Below are 20,702 nucleotides of genomic sequence, written 5' to 3'. Positions count from 1 at the left end.
TCTTTTGCCAAAGGAGAGATCATCATGACACTTCTTCAATTACACGCCACATGTCCTGTGGATACACGTTACGTGTCTTTAATGCAGTGGTTTCCATTGCCTTCTGCATCCTCATGTCGTTGATCATTGCTGATTCTTCCGCCTTTAGGGGCAATTTCTCACCCCTAGGACAAGAGAGTGCCCTGAACCTCTATCCGCTCCTCCGCCCTCTTTGACAAGGCCGTTGGCAGAATGAGGCTGACTTCTTATGCCGGAAGTCTTCGGCCGCCAATGCTGATTATTTATCAAAATTTGGGCAGTGGCGGGGATCGTATCCCGGGACCGAAGACGTTCTAATTGTGAATCAAAGACGCTACCCCTTTATTTTTTATTTTTTTTATTCGTACAATTGTGCTGTCCTAGGGATAAGAAAAGTATCGAGACAGCAAAAACAATTTGGAAACCATAAAATCAACGCAAAGGCCGCCCTCTTTTTGGCTTTTTTTGTTTTGTTTTTGTAACAGGAATAAAGTAAATGACAATCCTAGTCACGGGCGGGAGTGAAAATGAAGTTATCATCTGCATCACAATCCCTGCAGCACGCGGTGTCGCATCATAAACCTGGCAGAAAGCCATATAATCTTGACCATTTCTGCCAGTGTGGGCGGTATTTATTTCTCCTGGGTCGACCATTCGAAGCACCATTATCTGAGGCGGTTTCGGTGTTTACCATCGTTGTGTGTGTGGGTGTCTTTTTTTTTCACGTTAACATAATGCAGTCATAACTGGCGCCAACAGGTTGGGGCCTGTTTTCTTCTCAGTGTGCTATAGGCCAATATAATCGAACCGCGCAGTACTGTCTGTAGTCGTTCTGCTGCAGGAGTCTTCCCAGTTCTGGGACACCCCAGCTGTCGGGCGGATTGTGAAAAACACTTCCTAAAAAAATGGAAAAGTAAGTCCTGTATTTCGTATGACTCCGTATGAGCTCGTGTTGTTCTTGTAAATACATCCAATAATCCATCACGGACTTAATATCGTACGAATACAAATATTTCGTCGCATGTCCAGCGATCCAATTGACCGCATACGTCTTTTGTTTCGGAAAAAAGGTCTTGTCCGGTAGAAAAAGTACATCCGATGTGATTTCTGTGTAGCTAGTGCGCCGAAGGAAGGCCAATATTCGACGCGTCAGCATCCAGACGTCCCTCGCTGCGCCACACACTAAACCATGTTCTTCCGTGGCTAACAGTCCACAGTTGGTGCAAAGAGGAGAATCGACCATATGAATTGTATGTAATCGACTCCTGGTCACAAGTTTACGGTTTATAAGAATATACTACATCGATCTCGCTGCTGTTGACAGTAATGGAGTATGCACTGCACACCAAATGTGGTTCCACGTTCTCGACGGGTATTTGAATTCCATTATGTTGCGGCCATGGTGATCCATCAAGCATCTATAGATCTCCCGAGTCGTGGGTATTCTCGTCGAAGGTACTTTCAGACGAACATAACTGTAATCAACAAGAAATGAAGCAATGTGTGCAAGAGAAGGCGAAATATTGCCCACCGCAATAGGGGGTTCGTACGAAGGCGGAACAAGTGCTTCTATCAGAGCTGACGTTATGGTATGCTTTCTTTGTTGCCAATTTCGTATCATCGCTCGCATGTAAAGCGCCAGAGCTTTGTTTCGCACGTTTGTGAGGTTGAGGCCACCGTTCCGAAACTATAGCGTTAACGTATCATATTTGATCTTAAATAACATCCCAGTACTAACATTGTAACCAAAGGCAGCCATGAGGCGGTCGGCGATACCCTTCGGTATTGGTAGGATCTGCGCTAAATGGGGCAGTCGTGACGCTATGTGAACGTTGGTGTATGCCACACGTCGGATCATGTCAAAGGCTCTCAGTGAGTTGTTGCGTATCGTCAGACGAACATTCTGCAGAAGCCGCCGAGAACTCGCCGCCGCTGACCGCCGTAGTGAACGAGTAAATGTAATCCCCAGACATCTCAGCGATTCCACCGTCTGGAACGGTCCCGGTACGTCTACCAGACCCCGTCCAATGTGCATAATTTTGGATTTCGTCATGTTAACGACACTGCCTGCCGCCGTCCCGTAAGAGTCTAGATGTTCAACAGCCTGACGAACTTCATGTCCTGATCTGACAAGAAGGATCAGGTCGTCCGCATATGCGCGACAAATGAAAGAGTTCTCATTAAGCGCTATCCCAGTAAGTGAGCGCCTCATAACACACATCAGCGGCTCAAGCGCTATCGCAAACAGCATCATGGAGAGTGGGCACCCTTGTCGGACTGAGCTGTTAATAGGAATCGAGCCCGCTTCCCGACCGTTTACAATCACCTTCGATGTAGCCCCTCGTATTAGCCTCATAACGATGGAGATGAAAACCGGAGGAATCGCCATTCGGCTCATGACTGACACCAAGAAGTCATGGTTTATCCTGTCGAACGCACGATCGAAGTCCACAGATATCATCGCTGCTAGCATTTTACACGTTTCCGCAAGGGCGATAACGTCACGGTATTCACTTAACGCCGAGGAGATGTTGCTTCGCACCCCTAGGCAAGCCTGATCAGGGGATATTGTCCTGGAAATCGCCAGCTTGAGACGAGACGCTAGTAGTCGTGCAAAGATTTTATAGTCGGTGTTTAGCATAGTGAGAGGCCGATATTGATTAACACCACGACTCCCCGCCATCTTCGGGATGGGAAGAAGAAAGCCCGTCACAGAATCCGACGGTAGGTGCATGTCCGGACGCATCGCCTCATTGTACATCGACACCAACTCTGGCATCATCATGTCCACGAATTCTCGATAAAACTCTAGCGTAATCCCATCTGGTCCTGGTGATTTATGGGCCGCTCCTTTTTTGAGTGCCACCTTTATATCGTCTTCTGTGAGTGGCTCCATAAGCGCTGCCTTATCCGTCTCTGTCAGTGTCGTTTGCAGATGTTGCAGTATCTCTTCCCCCACCAGACGGTCCGTCGGTGTACCGGCATAGAGGAGGCGGAAATGCTCTAAAAATTCGTTTGCAATGTCCTGTTGTGTTGTCAGTTAACGGCCATCTAAACCGTGGAGCACTGTTACCAATGCCCGGCGGGAACGTTTATGTTCCCGCGATACATGGTGCATCGAGGTACGTTCCCCAGTGATGGTGTCGAGACATCTTGCCCGTATTGGGATGCCACCCAGTCGTCGTCGCGTGATCGATAGGATTTGTGCCTTGACACGATGAACTTCCGCATGATGTTCTGCAGACGGCACCTGGAAGGACAGCTCACGAAGCATGGTGTAATAATAATCAAGAGTGTCTCGTTGCCATCTCGTCTTATCCCGACCATACTGTATGAGAGCTCTTCTTGTTGCCGGCTTAGTACACTCGAGCCACCATTGAAGCACGGAGGTATATGTTGGTAGACGGCGTTGACCCATACCTCCTCGACTCTCTGACGACATTCGGGGTCCGCCAAAAGTGACGAATTGAGCTTCCATGTCCCGCGGCTTCTCCACACACTTTGCCTAGGGAGTGATATGGTAGAAATGTAAGCCAGATGATCAGTAAATGCCGCAGGCCATCGTTCCGCGTCGACCACCTTATCCTGTAGGCCAACCGAAACATATATTCGATCGAGTCTGCTCGGCGAGTGACTGGTATAAAAAGTATATCCCTCACGGTTCCTATGAATCATGTCCCAGGTGTCGCTTAACTCCAGATCCCGGCATAGCACATGCAATTCACGACAGGTATTGTAATGTGGAGTCTGGTCTTTTTGCGCTAAAACACAATTGAAGTCACCACCTATAATGAAATGATCGAATCTGCCGGTAAATAAGGGCACAATCTCTTCCGAATAATATCTAGCACGCGCCCGTCTGTTGTCTGTGCCGGAAGGGGCATAAACATTGAGAATGCGAATTCCATTAACAGTTATCGCCAGTCCTCGTGCCGAAGGTAGATAAGCCAGGTCGTGAACCGGAATCCCGTCCCGTACCAATATCGCCGTTCCACTGTCGTTGTTCGAGTGCGGCGAGGTGTAGGAGATGTATCCATGGACTTCCTGGAACTCAGGAATGTAAATTTCCTGCACCATAAGTATATCCACATCCGACGCGTATATCATGTCCGTAAACAACTGCTGTTTCACGGGCGATCTAATGGTATTTACATTCACTGTCCCTATTCTGTATGCCTGGGGTCGAGTAGCTGTCATCTCCACATGATGTTAAAATGACAAAGTTTCACCGTATCGATAGTCCCTTAGCACATCCGCAGAGGGTCGCCCGACGGACGTGTCCCTGCGGCATTAGGTTTCTTGAGATGCAGACGGATGCGAGTCCCCACCAGTAGAATGGTCCGCATCGGTGATTTCGTCGTCCTGTTCATACCAGCTGATATTATTGGGGTGCTCCAAATTTTCCTGTGCGGCATTGATGTGTGACATCTGTTGTTCTTTCGCAGCATTAGACTCCACCGCAGAAGGGGTAGCAGGCCCCTGAGCGGATGCGTCTTCCGAGCGACATGACATCTTTTCACTGTCCGAATTCATATGGTCTGCGACATCCGAAGCTTGTGGTTCCAAGTCAGACAGTTCCATAGTGTTAGACTCATCTGGGCTTCCAAGAAGACAAGGGAGCGTCTCCGCAGAGTTTAGTCGGCGCTTCTTGCGGCGCTTTGGCGAGCGTTGTTTGCGGGCCCTAACCTCGGCCTTTGGTGTTGGCGAATCTTGCATCACCTGCGCTCTCGCCGCCGCTACAACGCCCTGGGGCCGTTCCACTTCAGCTTCCATGCCTGTTGTGATGCTCTCATCCTCTTTCTGCACCAACTGTAATGTCTGGCACTGAGGGTTGGTGGGAGCCGTTCCTTCTTCAGTGGGGTCCGAAGGCGCCTCAATCAACTGCGGCGTCGGTTCGATAGTGCGCTCCGACCTCGGCGTCACCTCCCCGCGAAGCACCGCCACGTAAGTCATCGGCAGTGACGTTGGTGTAGTCGGAGTCTGGAGGTCTCCGCTGGGGAGTTGCACGAGTCTCCTCTGCATACACGCAGATCGAAGATGTCCTTCACCACCACACCCAGAGCATGTCCGGGGCTGTCCATCATAGATGACAATAGCTCGACAGCCGCCGATGTTGATGTACGATGGCACATGTTTCTTAAGCGCAATGCGCACCTGTCGGACACCATTGAGCACTGGATACGTGCTAAAACTTGCCCAACGTTCGGCCGTATGACTGATAACTCTGCCATATGGCTGGAGCGATTCAGTGACCAAGGATTCTGGTACCTCGAAAGGCAGCTCAGAGACTCGAATCGTACGCACGCCCAGGGCCGAATGAGTGACTAATACTTCGCCAATATGACCATCGGAGTGTCGGAACTGGAATCCTCGTTTGGCGGCTTCAATGATCTTATCGCATGCTGCGTCGTCAATCATCTTTACGTAAAGAGTGCTGCTCACGATCGATAAATGAATTCCAATAACCTCAGTGTAATTAAGTTGCACTTCGTCCCTCAAGAAACGTTCGATTTCGAATGCCTTCGGTCGTGCATACTCGTTACAGAACGTAAACTGTATCGTGGTTTTTCGGAAATTGTGTGCCATTGCGTTCGATTCAAACAGTAACACACGCGAGTGACGACGGTGTAAACACCGCTTCTTCCGCGAACGTTCGCAGCCGGGACGTAAACAAGTCCGAGCTGCTCCGCGGCTAAAGGCGGACTGCCCCCTAGACCACGGGTACCCATCCAGTTGAATTTACTGAAAGTATTGGCGCTCATTGTTTTAGTGCTGTGTGCTGTTTCTAATTATGATTTAGTTTGTAACAAGAAAGAAGAATAAAACCGAATTTGATTCTTCCACTATGGTAAGTTAAAAAATGTTCCGACTACTATAATAGCTGAATTATTATCTATAGCAATTTAATGTTAAAACTGGAGTCGCTCTTTGGAGACTGGTAGAAGCTCGTGGTTGCAGTATTTCACTATTTCACAAGGCAGCGGCGCGGTAAAATTAATTGCAAATAACATTTCATCAATGATAAGCATAAAAATATAGTTGGGTTTGCCTGTGTCCCCCAGAAATCGCTATTATCAACAAAAATATCACCCAGACGGCGATGGTTGCATTTGAGAAGCATCATTTCAAATCACATTAAGTGCGCATGTCACAGTTTACAGAAGGCGGAAAAAACGTTCTCTAACTAGCCAAATGATATATGTCCAAATTCTTGGCTGCAAGATATAAGTATTTGGGTTACGTTCCAGAATCAGCCATGTTCGAAACTATTTGCCACGTTATGAAGGCTCAAATGGTTCAAATGGCTCTGAGCACTATGGGACTTATCATCTGAGTTCATCAGTCCCCTAGAACTTAGAACTACTTAAACCTAACTAACCTAAGGATATCACACACATGCACGCCTGAAGCAAACCTGCGACCGTAGCAGCAGCGCGGTTCCGGACTGAAGCGCCTAGGACTGCTCGGCCACCGCGGCCGGCCGGGGATACTGTGATGTTCTCAAACAATTCTGACTTGGTTACAGGTACCTGTATGTCCATCTTTTCACAGATGGTTGCGGTACCTCAGCTATTCAATAAAGATTGTCAAATAAAACGCCTTTCAACCGTCTAAATTTCCTAATTGTTATTTTATTGGGCTACCAGTTTCGGCGATATATTACGCCATCTTCAGGCTTCCAGGCCGACGTTTATGAAGATTCCCACGTTTGTTCAACAGATGGTAGGAGATGTTTGACGTGATCGCTGTCTTAGTAATCTACGTATACTAGTCTTTGAATGTTGGATCCTGTTTTGACTGGACGAGAGGTGGGAATGTTCCAGCACGTCAGTCAAGGGGCCTCAAGATGGCGTAATATATCACCGAAATTGGTAGCACAATAAAATAACAATGTGGTAAGTTAGATGACTGAGTTGTTTTGACTTTCTGGTTTCAGATAAGTCATAAATTTAAATACAAGATTGTTGTAGGAGAAAAATATCTATTCTCAAAAGAGATTTGAAGCCGGTTAATCTTACGAATTATTCACCCCAACGATAAGATTCGTTTGCTGTGCGACAGTGAACATTAAATTAGATGACTGAGCTGTGCTTTTCCCTTTTTTTAGTAAAGAGGCATATTAGCGCGCTAATTCGTTTGGTAATGGAGTCAAGCTATCATATTATTGAATAAACAAATATTTAATTGTGCATTTGCGTATTTCTCTGTTATACACTTTTAAGAAAAGCTTTTCTTGCTTAAATTTGTAGATGAAACATTATCCACATGGAGATTTCTCGAAATCAAATTATGTACACAAAATTTTAAAAAAAAATGTGTTTTCTGAATAAATAAAAATCCTCTTTAACAAATCAGAACCAACCCCCCCCCCCCCCCTCCCCATTCTTTAGAAAACTCCTGCTGCGTGCTTGACACCCTTGGCCATATCGTAAAAACATTAGTACTTTGGTCCAGGAAGCAGAAATCAAGCGACTGGAATGACGTGGCGTGTCTGCTAGCATGAGCTGCAGTACCAGGTTTCGATCCATAGGAAAACAGTTGTGTCTAGCAACTGTATTCATTGCGTGTATTAAGGGGTACAGCAATCAGTCGAGGACGATGTTTGCAGCGCATCTAGATTTCGGTCACTGAATGGCCATCTTCAGTGCAGGAAACGTAAGTTAAAACATTAAAACCACTTGTAGTGTACCCATTCCCAATCGTACCATTCATGTCAGACATGTCTGCCAACGACCGAAATCCAGATACGCAATAAATATAATTTGCAACTGATTGCTGTACCATATATTACTTGAGGTGAGCTCAGTTGACCAAAGTTGGGACCTGCACTCTATCTTCGCAGGAATCCTCGAAACACACTAGAAAGGGAGGAAGGTTGAGGTTTAACTTTCCGTCGATATCGAGGTCATTAGAGATAGAGCTAAAGTTCGGAATGTTTCAAGGACGGGGAAGCAAATAGGCCGTCTCCATTCAGAGGAACCATTGGGGCATTCCCTGGAGAGATATATGGAAATCATGGGAAACCTAAATATGGATGGCCGAGAGTTTGAAGCTCCGTCCTCCCGAATGGGAGTGCTGAGCGCTGACCACTGCACCACCTCGCTCGGTCGCAGACCGGGTAGGCACTTGGAGAGTTGCTATCAAAGAGTGGATTGGGATAGAGAGGCGTCCTCCCTATCATTTTGTGAACGATATGAAGAGGAGGAACCCGGTACCGAAGGTTACACAGCAGAGTTTGATTTCACAGATGTGCAAATATGTTTAATTTCGTGTAGATTACTTTTAATTCGGTTAATAGTTTTGGAAAATCATACTTTGTCACAATTCTATTGTCACTTCATTAAACAACCTGCTTGCTCAGAGACGGACTATCTTGTGTGCATCGTGACGTCATTAGTCAGATTCACGGCAAAACTGACTGCCAACATGCATCATGCCACAAACCAACACGTTGGTTCAAATTATAATGCTGGATTACCTAGAGCGCATAGTAGGAAATGTGGCGAAGCAGATGCCACCTCAAACTTGCCATGTACTTATCCACATTATCTAATGTGTGCTGCATGTAATCCAGTAATACAGTTTGATTAACAAGTTGGCTTGTGCCATGATGTTTATTAGTAGGTATGATTTGTCATGCGTGTGATAAATGATGTCACATTGATGACAAATGATGTTCTATTAATTTCCCCCTGGTAGTTGTCATGAATGCCTTGCAGGCCCGTCCCAATCATCATGAGATGTGAACGACTATCGAGTGGTCATTCATTGTTACAGCAGCCCAGAAGTTTCAGAGTTTTTAGGGACAGGTTTCACAGAGGATAGATTGCACTGTCAGTGTCTGTGATCGAGTAGATTTAATTAAACTGCTCTTCAGTGCTTGCAGTCTCTACCTGTAGCTGCAGTAGCAGCTTCAGCACCGCAGTTACCTACGATACTCGTGTCACTACAGTGTCACGTTATGGTTAATAAAGTGACAATACAATTGTGACACATTATGATTTTAAGAAAATGCTAACCGAAATAAAAATAGTCTGATCGTAATCAGACTTATCTGCACATTATTGAAATCAAAATCTTCTTCGTAACCTTAGGTACCAGGTTGCTCCACTGCTCACATTCTAAAACGTTTGATGCCTCCTCTTCACGTTGTTCACAAAGAGATCGAGAGGATGCTGTCCAGTGGTAGCCCACTCTTTGACAGCGACCCTCCAAGTGCTTATTCTGTGTGTGACCGAGTGAGGTGGCGCACTCTGCATTTGCAGTAGTGGGGACGACGCTTCAAATCCGCATCCGACCATATAGATTTAGTTTCACCAGCTGCGGACATAGTCGATTATATGAACAGTGATCCAATACTGTCAAATGTTTTTTTTATTCCAGTCTTTGGTCACAATATCAATTCTTCTGACGATGACCGGTTTCAGTCAGTAATGACCATCCTCAGATCTCTTCCACACCATGTCCTAAAGTGATAAGGCCGTAATGGCATCGTCAAAACATGTAAATATACTCAGCTGGTGATGTGCTGAGTATATGTTTTGACGATGCCATTACGGTCTTATCACTTTAGGAGATGGTGTAGAAAAGATCTGAGGATGGTCATTACTGACTGAAACCGGTCATCGTCAAAAGAATTGATATTGTGAACAAGGACTGGAATAAAAAGCATTATACAGATTTTGATTTTCCGTGATTTCCTTACATCTCTCCAGGCAAATGCCGCGATGATTCCTTTGAAAGGGCATGGCCGATTTCCTTTCCCGTCCTTGAAACATTCCGAACATTTGCTCCGTCTCAAATAACCTCGATATCTACGGGAAGTTAAACCTCAACGTTCCATCATTTCTAGTGTCGGTCAATGGAGCTCATCTCAAGAAGCAAAGGGTACAGCAACCAGTCACTGATGATGTTTATGGCATATGTAGATGTCGTTCCGTGTGTGGCCTTCTTCAATGTGGTAAACGTAAGTTAAATCATCAAAACCACTTGTGTATGCGCACAATCCCAACTGAACTACTCCTGCCTGACATATGCATATGCAAGTGGTTTTAATGATTTAACTTACATTTACTGCATTGAAGATGGCCACACAGTGACCGAAAGCTAGATATACAATAAACATCATTTGCAACTGATTGCTGTACAGCTTACTACTTACAACAAATTCCCTATGGAATCAAACACGATAACAGCGTTCATTTTAGCAAACACGGCAGGCCATTCCATTCGGCTGATTCCTGCCACTTGGATCAAAGATTTTACGATATGGGTGGAGTGTGCTCGTAGAGCCCATGAAGAGAAGGTGTGTGTTTTGCTGGAACATAGATATCAGTACCCTATTACCATAATGCTGATAGTAGCAACAGTAGTATTAGTAAAAGTAGTTCCATTATTCGTAGATCACTTTTTCAAGGGTACTGGAATGGTTTGAGTGTAAGTAAAGAATAACAAAAACATCGTAATACATATTGTGAGGGGTCCACTTGTACTTGGAGCCGGGTTTTCTAATATAATTCATGAAAAGTGACTTGAAATGGTTATCATATGTGGAAGAGATTGTATTTTTGACACCACTGAACCAAGGTTGTTGCCTGAGTGGCAGAATCGATTGCAAGTAGGAGCGCAAGGAGCGTAGTAGCAGTTGCGGTTGCACTCTGTTATAGGTAGGATGTGAGGCTTAAAGCTAGTGGCTAGCTGTGAGTATTTAGTCGTTGGTCTATGGACGCAGCATGATACAGTTTTTATAAAGTGAAGTGATGAGTGGTTTTGTTTGTGCTCACACAGAGCTAGTAAATGTTAGGTCATAGTTATTTCAGTAAAAGTGTAAAGTGTATATTATTAATTTGTGAGACCATAAGATTATCAAGAATTGAAGTGATACTGATCGTTAACAAATTTTGACCATTTTTCATGGCAATTAGAGAGGAGTAATGAATTGATACTGTAACTCAAAGGGAAAGCAACTGGAACAAATTTGTAAGGTAATGAGATTTTGTATATTTAGTTTTAAGTATGCAGCATCGCGACATATGGATTTCGCTCAGTTTTACAATACTCACCCTTGAATGTAGGAACAAGGTATTTTCCATCGGAGTTAATGTATAGGTTGATTAGGTATAACCTATTTGTAATATTTTGTGTGTTTTGAATCCTGATACAGAAAGTTAAATTTTGGAATCCATTTTGTCAAAGGATGTCAGACTTTTTCTCGTGTAACAATCCAACAATCCAAGTGTTTTTAATTCCGTCAGTAAGTGAGAATTATAGAACAGTTGACAAGATCACTGTTTCTATGTTAATGTAAGATGTTTCATATCAGATTTTGTGAAGGAGAAAATTAACTTTCAACACAATTTTCCAACTGAAGCATTCGGCCTTACCATATCTTCTTATCAGTACCTCGTCATCTTCCCCGTCGTGTTTATTTAAATCCAGTGAATATTTTTTCTAAAGGAAATAATTTTTCAATCAGAATCAGAAAAATATTAATGTACCAGAATCAGAAAAGTATTAACGTTTGTCAGAGTTTCAATGCAGGCGGCATTGTACAGCTCTGAGCCAGTTTTCACTGAACATTTGCAAGGTTGTTCATTTATCAGCCAACCTATCGATATTATTTGTATGAAGCTATTTTACGGCCGGCATTACACTTCGCCGCACCAAGATTGAATATTTTCTTTGCCTACTGTCGAGAGAACAGAATACCACGATGCAGCTCTAGAGGTAAGGGAAATTTATTTCATTGTTTATTTGCACAGGGAATTTCGTCAGTTATTCAAATGGTTCAAATGGCTCTGAGCACTATGGGACTGAACATCTTAGGTCATCAGTCCCCTAGAACTTAGAACTACTTAAACCTAACTAACCTAAGGACAATACACACATCCATGCTCGAGGTAAGATTTGAACCTGCAACCGTAGCAGTCCCGCGGTTCCGGACTGCAGCGCCTAGAACCGCACGGCCACCGCGGCCGACTTCGTCAGTTATTGTACAGGGCCATAGAATTCGGTGCTCACAAGAGTGGGTAAATTTCAGAGAGACTGATTTCATTAAGGGCATTACGTACTGGTTTTGCAGATTGTCATTTGCTCAACAACACATCACACAGTAAATTGGCATAACACGAACCTTACGCATTTCATATTCATTAACAAACACCTACACATTTTTAAAGGACGTTACAATATGTATAGGCATTTACGCACTTACAGATCTAGTTTGACAAAGATGGGACATATACTCCGTCGTGGCCTTATATTAGGAATCATGGCGGTAGCTGGCTGAAGTAATTTATTGAAAGCAGTGAAAACCTAGTTCAGGATGGCCGGATGAGGGCTAGATGCTCCATCCTCCCGAATACAAGACCAGTCTGTTTAAAACAGTGCCACTTTATTCTTTTTCCCCTAGTCTACAGTTCTGTTTTACAAAGAAGTTATTTAATAAAGTAAATGACTATTACTACGCTGTTTATTTATTTCTCACTCCATGTCATTTCACACACTATACGCACATTGTTTCTTAACGTTAGATTACACACACACATCAGCTGATGTCAGGACCACAGCGACGATATCTGGTTTTTATTTTGTCAGCCTATAGACTAGATACGCAAGTCGCCGAAGTGGCATCAAATCGAAATCCTTGCACCCGGCGAACTTTCTACCCGACGCGAGGCCCTAGTCACACGACATTTACATTTTAGCCTAGAGACTAAAGGCAATAAGTAAAAATCTCTTGAAATGAACCGCTACCGTCAAGTTATCGAAGACATCGAAATCATTGATGCCGAATACAACTTAGGAATGAAAACATGCTACAATCTTTGCAAGTTACCTCCTCATTTGTGCCTGATTGACAGTGTGCAAAATTTTTTGTTCTAAAACGGCGCATTTTGTGGTCTTTCTGGCGTTCCAAGCTTACCGATAAGAGACTGAATTCCATCGCTGGTGTTGCGGTCACAGGGTGTGGTAAGGAAAGTGCCGTACATAAGCGAAGCACAATGAGGCATCAACCTGGTCAGTAGGCGGAACACAAATGAGACACACCATTGAAATAAAAGGCTTTGACACAAGGCGGATTGTTAAGTCTCAGCAACTGGAAATGAGCATTCGAGTGTGAACATAAATGGAAATTTTCTTAAGGACGGCGAAAACACGAACAGGCAACGAGGCGTTGTACGACCACGGCTCATCACAGAACATGGAGATCGGAGGCTTGCAAGCGCTTTAACCAGGATAGGCGGCGATCTGTTTGCAAATCTTACGCAGAGTACAGTGCTGGTGCAGGGCCAAGTGTTTCGAAGCACAACTTTCAGCTCACATTATTGAACATGGCCCTCCGTAACAGACGACTCTTACTTGTTCACACGGTGACCCAGCGACATCATCAATTATGAGAGCGGTGGGTGCTGTATTACAGAGGTTTTACTGTAGATCAATGGGAACGTGTCACTTGGTGAGATCAATAACGTTTGTTATCACACTAGACCGACAGATTTATTCGGATAAGCCGTCATCCAGGCGACGGCTGTTTGAGTCATGCACCGTGCTGTGGACGCTGGTCGATGATGCAGTATTATGTTATAGGGAACATGTACCTGAGCTTCAACGGTGTGGTAGCGGCCCCTTTTGAGTTAGAGCGCACGCACAACAGACAAGTAAGATGGGCTACCGACCTTCCTTCAAGAATTCAGATCGAAACATCGCCAGATTTTCTGCATAAACACGGAGCTACTTCGTAAAAATCCGTGTGACAAGAGCCACCAATTGGAACTAATATGACTAAGTGTAGCACTCCGCCAAATCGGCGTCATAAGCACGTCAGCAAAATCAGACCGGCAATGTGTACCTACAGCTAGGACAGCTCCGGCCAACACCTGAGCCGGCTCTAGCATACTAGAAACTCGCCATAGCCTTCAGTAGAAATTTGTTTCTTTGTAACTAAGTAGAGTAGTATTTTGTTTATTATTTTCATTTTATTGTCTTGTACTCTTATGTGGTTTTGCCACCACAAAAATTGTGTTTCGTGTGGTTTTTGCGTTTGGAAATTAGTGCATGTTAAGAAGGCGTTTTAGTTATACGAGAACCGAAGGCACCTGCATTCCTGCATGCTTTATATCTTCCAGGAGGCTAAGGTTCGTGTTACGAACCGCGAATAGTGCTACCATTGTTTCAGGAGTGTGACACTAATCTCATGTTGATGTTTTCGTTACAAAATTTGCCCGATTTTACCACGATGTAACACATCTGGAACGTTATAGGGCAACAGCTCCGGGTCAACAGTTCACCCTCCCTTAATTTGCAGGAATCGCATATCCGTGCGTAGATACCAAATGTCGCGTACCTCCAGAAAGCTATCATGGATTTGTCGCATCCATGTGACGCAGAATCTGTGCGGTTTTCCGTTCCAAAGGGTGAGTAATCAGTTGACAATGGTGTTTTGGCTTATCAATGCATACTGTTTAATAAAGTTCCCGGATGTCTGTTAGTGGACATAAATACATGGTGGAATGAAATTTTCACTCTACAGCGGAGTGTGCGCTGATATGAAACATACATGGTGTTCCACCCTTTAGTACGACTTGAACTTTATTGGAGACAGATTCAACGAGTTGTCTGAAAGACTTTAGGAGAATGGTGGTAGGCCATTCTTCCACAGAAGCCTAAACTAGGAAAGGAAGTGATGTTTCACGCTGGGTTCTCGAGCGACGTCAACGTTCTAACTCATCTCAAAGGCGTTACGCTGGTTTCATTCCAGGACATTGAAAAGGATTATTTCAGGAGCTGTCCACAAATCATTGAGTTACAGATGCTGTTTCCGAGATGATCCTCTGCTGGACGCAGCACACATTGCTATAAAATATGTCTTTATCTTTAATCATGTACTCTTACAGCGTTTTCTTGAGCGCGATGAACTACCCCTTCCTTTTTTTTTCTGAATCATCCGTCTCCTGACTTGTTTGAAGCGTCCCCCCATGAATTCCTCTCCTGTGCCTAACTTTGCACCTCATACTAGCAACTGTAGCCCACGAGCTCAATTATCTGCTGCATGAATTACACCCTCTGTCTTCCTCTACAGTCTTTACCCTCTGAAGCTCCCTATAGTACCATAGACGTTATTTACTAATGGCTTGACAAATGTCTTATCATACTGTCCCCTCTCCTTTCCTCGTCGATTCTCTGGATAACCTTCTTATTTCTCACGTTATCAACGCAACTGATTTTCAATACTCTTCCGTAGCATCACATCTCAAACCCTTCGATTCTCTTCTGTTTCGGTTTTCCCACCGTCCATGTTTCACTACTGTACATTTCTGTGCTCTAAACTTACATTCTCAGAAATTAATTCCTTCAATTAAGCACTAGGTTTGTCACTAGAAGACTTTTCTTGGCCTAGAGTGTCCACTTGTCAGTGCTAGTCAGCTTCTTATATCTTCCTTGCCCAGTGCATCACGGGTTATTTTGCTGCCTAGGTAGCAGAATTCCGAAACATCTTCTTCTTCGTAGTCACCAATCCTGATGCTAAACTACTCGACGTTCTCATGACTTTCGTCTTTGTCCTATTTACTCTCTATCCATATTCTATACTCATCGGACTGTTCATTCTATTCAGCACATTCTTCTTTACTTTCATAAGGATAGCAATGACATCATCGAATATTATTATTGACATCCTTTCACCTTGAATTTAGTTCCACTCTTGAACCTTTCTTTTATTTCCGTCTTTGCTTATTCGATGCATCGATTTAACAGTAGGGCCGAAAGACCACATACCTGTCTTACACCCTTTTTAATCTGAACACTTCGTTCCTGGTCTTCCACTCTTACCGTTCCCTCTTGGTCCCTTTACATGTTGTATGTTAACCGTCTCTCCTTGTAGCTTACCCCTGTTGTTCTCAGAATTTAGAATATTTTGCAAAATTTAAAATTGTCGAACGTTTTTTCCACGTCGACTGATTTTATGAACGTGTCTCGATTTTTCATCAGTCTTGCTTCCATTGTGAACCACAAGGTCAGAAATGCCTCTGTGGTGCCTTTGTCTCTACTAAAGCCAAACTGATCGTCATCTACGGATCCTCAGTTTCCTTTTCCATTTTTCTGTGTATTAATTTTACTATCAACAAGGATGCATGAGCTATTAAGCTGATAGTGCGGTAACTGTCGCTCTTGTCGGTTCTTGCTATCTTCTGAATGCCTTCTGATGTTTTCCATCTGATGGTAAATCGCCAGTCTCATACATTCTACACTTTTTCCTACCATCCCTACATCTACATACATACTCCGCAATCCATCATACGGTGCGTGGCCGAGGGTACCTCGTACCACAACTAGCATCTTCTCTCCCTGTTCCAATCCCAAACAGAACGAGGGAAAAATGACTGCCTGTATGCCTCTGTACGAGCCCCAGACTCTCTTATCTTTGTGGTCTTTCCGCGAAATGTAAGTTGACGGCAGTAAAATTGTACTTGCAGTCAGCCTCAAATGCTGGTTCTCTAAATTTCCTCAGTGGAGATTCACGAAAAGAACGCCTCCTTTCCTCTAGAGACTCCCACCCGAGTTCCTGAAGCATTTCCGCAACACTCGCGTGATGATCAAACCTACCAGTAACAAATCTAGCAGCCCGCCTCTGAATTGCTTCTATGTACTCCCTCAATCCGACCTGATAGGGATACCAAACGCTCGAGCAGTACTCAAGAATAGGTCGTATTAGTGTTTTATAAGCGGTCTCCTTTACAGATGAACCACATCTTCCCAAAATTCTACCAATGAACCCAAGACGACTATCCGCCTTCCCCACAACTGCCATTACATGCTTGTCCCACTTCATATCGCTCTGCAATATTACGCCCAAATATTTAATCGACGTGACTGTGTCAAGCGCTACACTACTAATGGAGTATTCATCTGCATTAATTTACATTTATCTATATTTAGAGTTATCTGCCATTCTTTACACCAATCACAAATCCTGTCCAAGTCATCTTGTATCCTCCTACAGTCACTCAACGACGACACCTTTCCGTACACCACAGCATCATCAGCAAACAGCCGCACATTGCTAGCCACCCTATCCAAAAGTTCATTTATGTAGATAGAAAACAACAGTGGACCTACCACACTTCCCTGGCGCTCTCCAGATGATACCCTCACCTCCGATGAACACTCACCATCGAGGACAACGTACTGGGTTCTATTACTTAAGAAGTCTTCGAGCCACTCACATACTTGGGAAACAATCCCATATGCTCGTACCTTCGTTAGGAGTCTGCAGTGGGGCACCGAATCAAACGCTTTCCGTAAGTCAAGGAATATACCATCCGTGTGATACCCTTCATCCATGGTTCGCAAGATACGTGAAAAAAGGGCGAGTTGCGTTCCGCAGGAGCGATGCTTTCTAAAGCCGTGCTGATGCATGGACAGCAACTGTCTCAAGGAAATTCATTATATTCGAACTGAGAATATGTTCGAGAATCCTGTAACAAACCGATGTTAAGGCTATTGGTCTGTAATTTTGAGGATCCGTCCTTCTACCCTTCTTATATACAGGCGTCACCTGCGCTTTTTTCCAGTCGCTCGGGACTTTACGTTGGGCAAGAGATTCGATCCCTCCCCTTCCCCCCCTCCCCCCGCCGTCCCCTTTTCCACGGCGAAAACACACCCTTACCGTAGCACCATCTCTTCCGTACCTCGCTTTTGTCATTTCACACGATGGCAGGTAAATTTCACCGGTATTCGCCAAACCCAAAGCCTTCTATCGGATTGCAACAGGCTACAGCGTGATTTAACACTCTGAATCACTCGTTTCCTGTCATCCAGTGTCCAGTGACGCCGCAGTTCACACTACCTCAAGCGTCGCTGTGCATTGACTAGAGAAACTTGTGGCTTATAAGGAGCTGCTGGACCAGTGAACCTTATTCTTTTTAACTCCCTGCGCCCAGTCAGCCGATAGCCCCTTGGAACTCACAAGTGATGCCTGATTTCATAGCATTTTGTATAACCAATCTCTGTAATACTTAACGGTCCCTGCACTTAAGTACACGATGTCTGCCTGGTCTTACTTTAGCTGTGTTTGTTCCATTGCGTTTCCACTTCACAGCCATATAACAGACAGTCGACATGGGCTTGTTTAGAAGGGCTAAAATGTTTCTGATGGACATGTTAGTAAGGTGTCACCCGATGACTAGTCCAGGTTCGAAGTAACTGAGCTCTCCTTACCGACCCACTCTGGAGTTACTGCTTCTCTACTGACAACACAGCTTTCACCGCCTCCTTGTATGTTGGTGAGACCACCTCTCGTGATATTTAGTGATCAACGCTGCAGTACATAGGGGTGTCCGGACACTTTTCATCAAATAGTGTTTGTACGGAATGGACCACGTGACGTAACACTGCATAAATTTCGTAAATAACACCAGGCTACGTTTCCGCTAAGAGGGCTTACGTATAGGCACCAATATTGTGCCGCTTGCTTCATACCAGAAATCACTTTATTTGTCGAGATACTAAAGTAACATGAGCTTAGCACAACCCCATCTCTGTTGTCACATACGGATCATACGTAGTGGTGGAAACTGTGCAATTCAAACAGCTTTCGTCTTCCTCGCTTACACGCTTCACGAAAATATTCACTACAGACTGTACCAATAAATCGGTTCCATTCCGCCCCTTTCAAGAGCTCTTCGCTTCCTGTCTCGTCTGAAACGAGAAAACAGTTCCTCGTCCCATTATAAAAATAATATACTTTTTTAAGTATTCTTACTCGCCGCAAATCGAAACTTGCGATCTTTTGCGTACTATCACGTGCTGAAAAATATCTGAAACTTCATCATTTACTCTAAATGCTAGATGTTCGCTTTGCGTTGCTGAATCTATCTAAGCTCTTCGTAGTTATAATGTATTCAAACAATGAAATTAAAGCTGTAGACAGTGTCCAATTTTTAAGACTACAAACTGACCACAACCTAAATTGTAAAACTCACACTCTTGTCTTAATGAAACGCCTTAGTTCAGCTACATTTGCTGTACGCATGATAGCAGAAATAGGTGACTTAAAAATGAAGAAGTTATTTTATTCGGCCTACTTCCATTCACTAACGAGTTGTGGAATCATCTTTTGGGGAAACTCCTCTCACAAAGAGAACATTTTCAAAATTGAGAAACGAGTCATTAGAATTATATCTGGTGTCAGTCCTAGATCACCATGCAGAGGCCTCTATAAGAAACGGTATTATAACTACTACTTCTCAGCACATATACTCATTGATGTCCTTTGACATTTCCGACATGTTTCTTTATATACAAAATAGTGCAAAACATAATTATAATACCAGAACCAAAAACAATCTGTATACGGACTGTAAAAGCTTAAAATTAGTACAAAAAGGAGTCAAATTAATGGGTATCATATATTCAATAACTTACTAGAGCATATCAAAGGTCTTGTAAGTGATAAAGGTCGGTTTCAGAGTGAATTAAAAAAAATGGTTCAAATGGCTCTAAGCACTATGGAACTTAACTTCTGAGGTCATCAGTCGCCTAGAACTTAGAACTAATTAAACCCAACTAACCTAAGGACATCACACACATCGATGCCCGAGGCAGGATTCGAACCTGCGACCGTAGCGGTCGCTCGGTTCCAGACTGTAGCGCCTAGAACCGCACGGCCATTCCGGCCGGCAGAGTGAATTAAAGAACTTCTTGTTGGCCAACTCCTTCTACTCCATCGATGAATATCTTCACAAGGATTATAGTTGCATTAGAACTGCACAATATTCATGTATCTGAGTAAAAGAGAAAGAAAAAATAAGACTTTGACTCTTTCCACATCCCAGAGACTCGTCTCCAAGGGATCCATGGAAAATGATAAATGTAATGTAACGTAATATAATTCTAAGTCAGTGATGCGTGAACCCTGCTCACAATGCAGTCTTTTCCACCGCTGCTAACACATGCCAAAAAGAAGGTAATAAAAAGCTGTTGATTAAAGACCTGTTGATGAAGAACATTCTTGCTGGAAAACTGTCTCCTTTCTGTGGCAGAAATTGTGAGTCGTCCTGCCAGAAACAATTTTCCACTTATCTACACTACCGCGTCCTCATCGCTTTACAAAATGCACAGACTGCCTTATTGTTGAGAGAGTATGATTACAATAATATTAGACTGTACTGCAATGTAAAAGCTCTTGACACAAACGCGAAGAAACTTAAGGTATTACAGTGCTTACTCTAACAAACTTCGAAAGCTGTACTTCTTACTAATAACAATTTTACCTGAAATTGTAGCTATTACTGTCAGAAGAGAAGAACACACAACTCTCGAATTAATCTTAACATTAAATATCATTAAGTAAAACAAAAATCATAAACATTGTGGAAAGAATATCTATTGTGGAAGGAAAGAACCCACTGGAGGCATCAGACACCACTTCCTCGCCTTACCAATGACTCATACGAACTCCCTATTTTTCTTGCTCAACACCCCAACTCCGGAACTTGCCCAATACTCGTCGCCGCCAGTTCACTAACTCTGCAAATAGCAGAAGGTCAGTGACTTTCTCTTGATCACTCCCCATAACATGGCGGTATGTCGTTCTGTGGGAAACTAGCAACGTTAAGCGAAAGAGGACTACCTGCATTTGAACCAAAAAATTTTAAAAAAGTTGTTTTCTTTAATATCCGAAC

General features: G+C 43.8%; 1 protein-coding gene across 2 annotated transcripts in view; it reads left to right on the top strand.

Moving 5' to 3' along the window:
• LOC124795309 (zwei Ig domain protein zig-8-like) overlaps window positions 1-20,702 on the top strand; it is a 202,047-nt gene that overhangs the window by 90,659 nt on the left and 90,686 nt on the right. The window lies entirely within an intron of this gene.

This window comes from Schistocerca piceifrons, chromosome 4, assembly GCF_021461385.2.
Source record: "Schistocerca piceifrons isolate TAMUIC-IGC-003096 chromosome 4, iqSchPice1.1, whole genome shotgun sequence".
NCBI classification, from domain to species: Eukaryota; Metazoa; Arthropoda; class Insecta; order Orthoptera; family Acrididae; genus Schistocerca; species Schistocerca piceifrons.
This window is presented reverse-complemented; position numbering and strand designations above follow the sequence as displayed.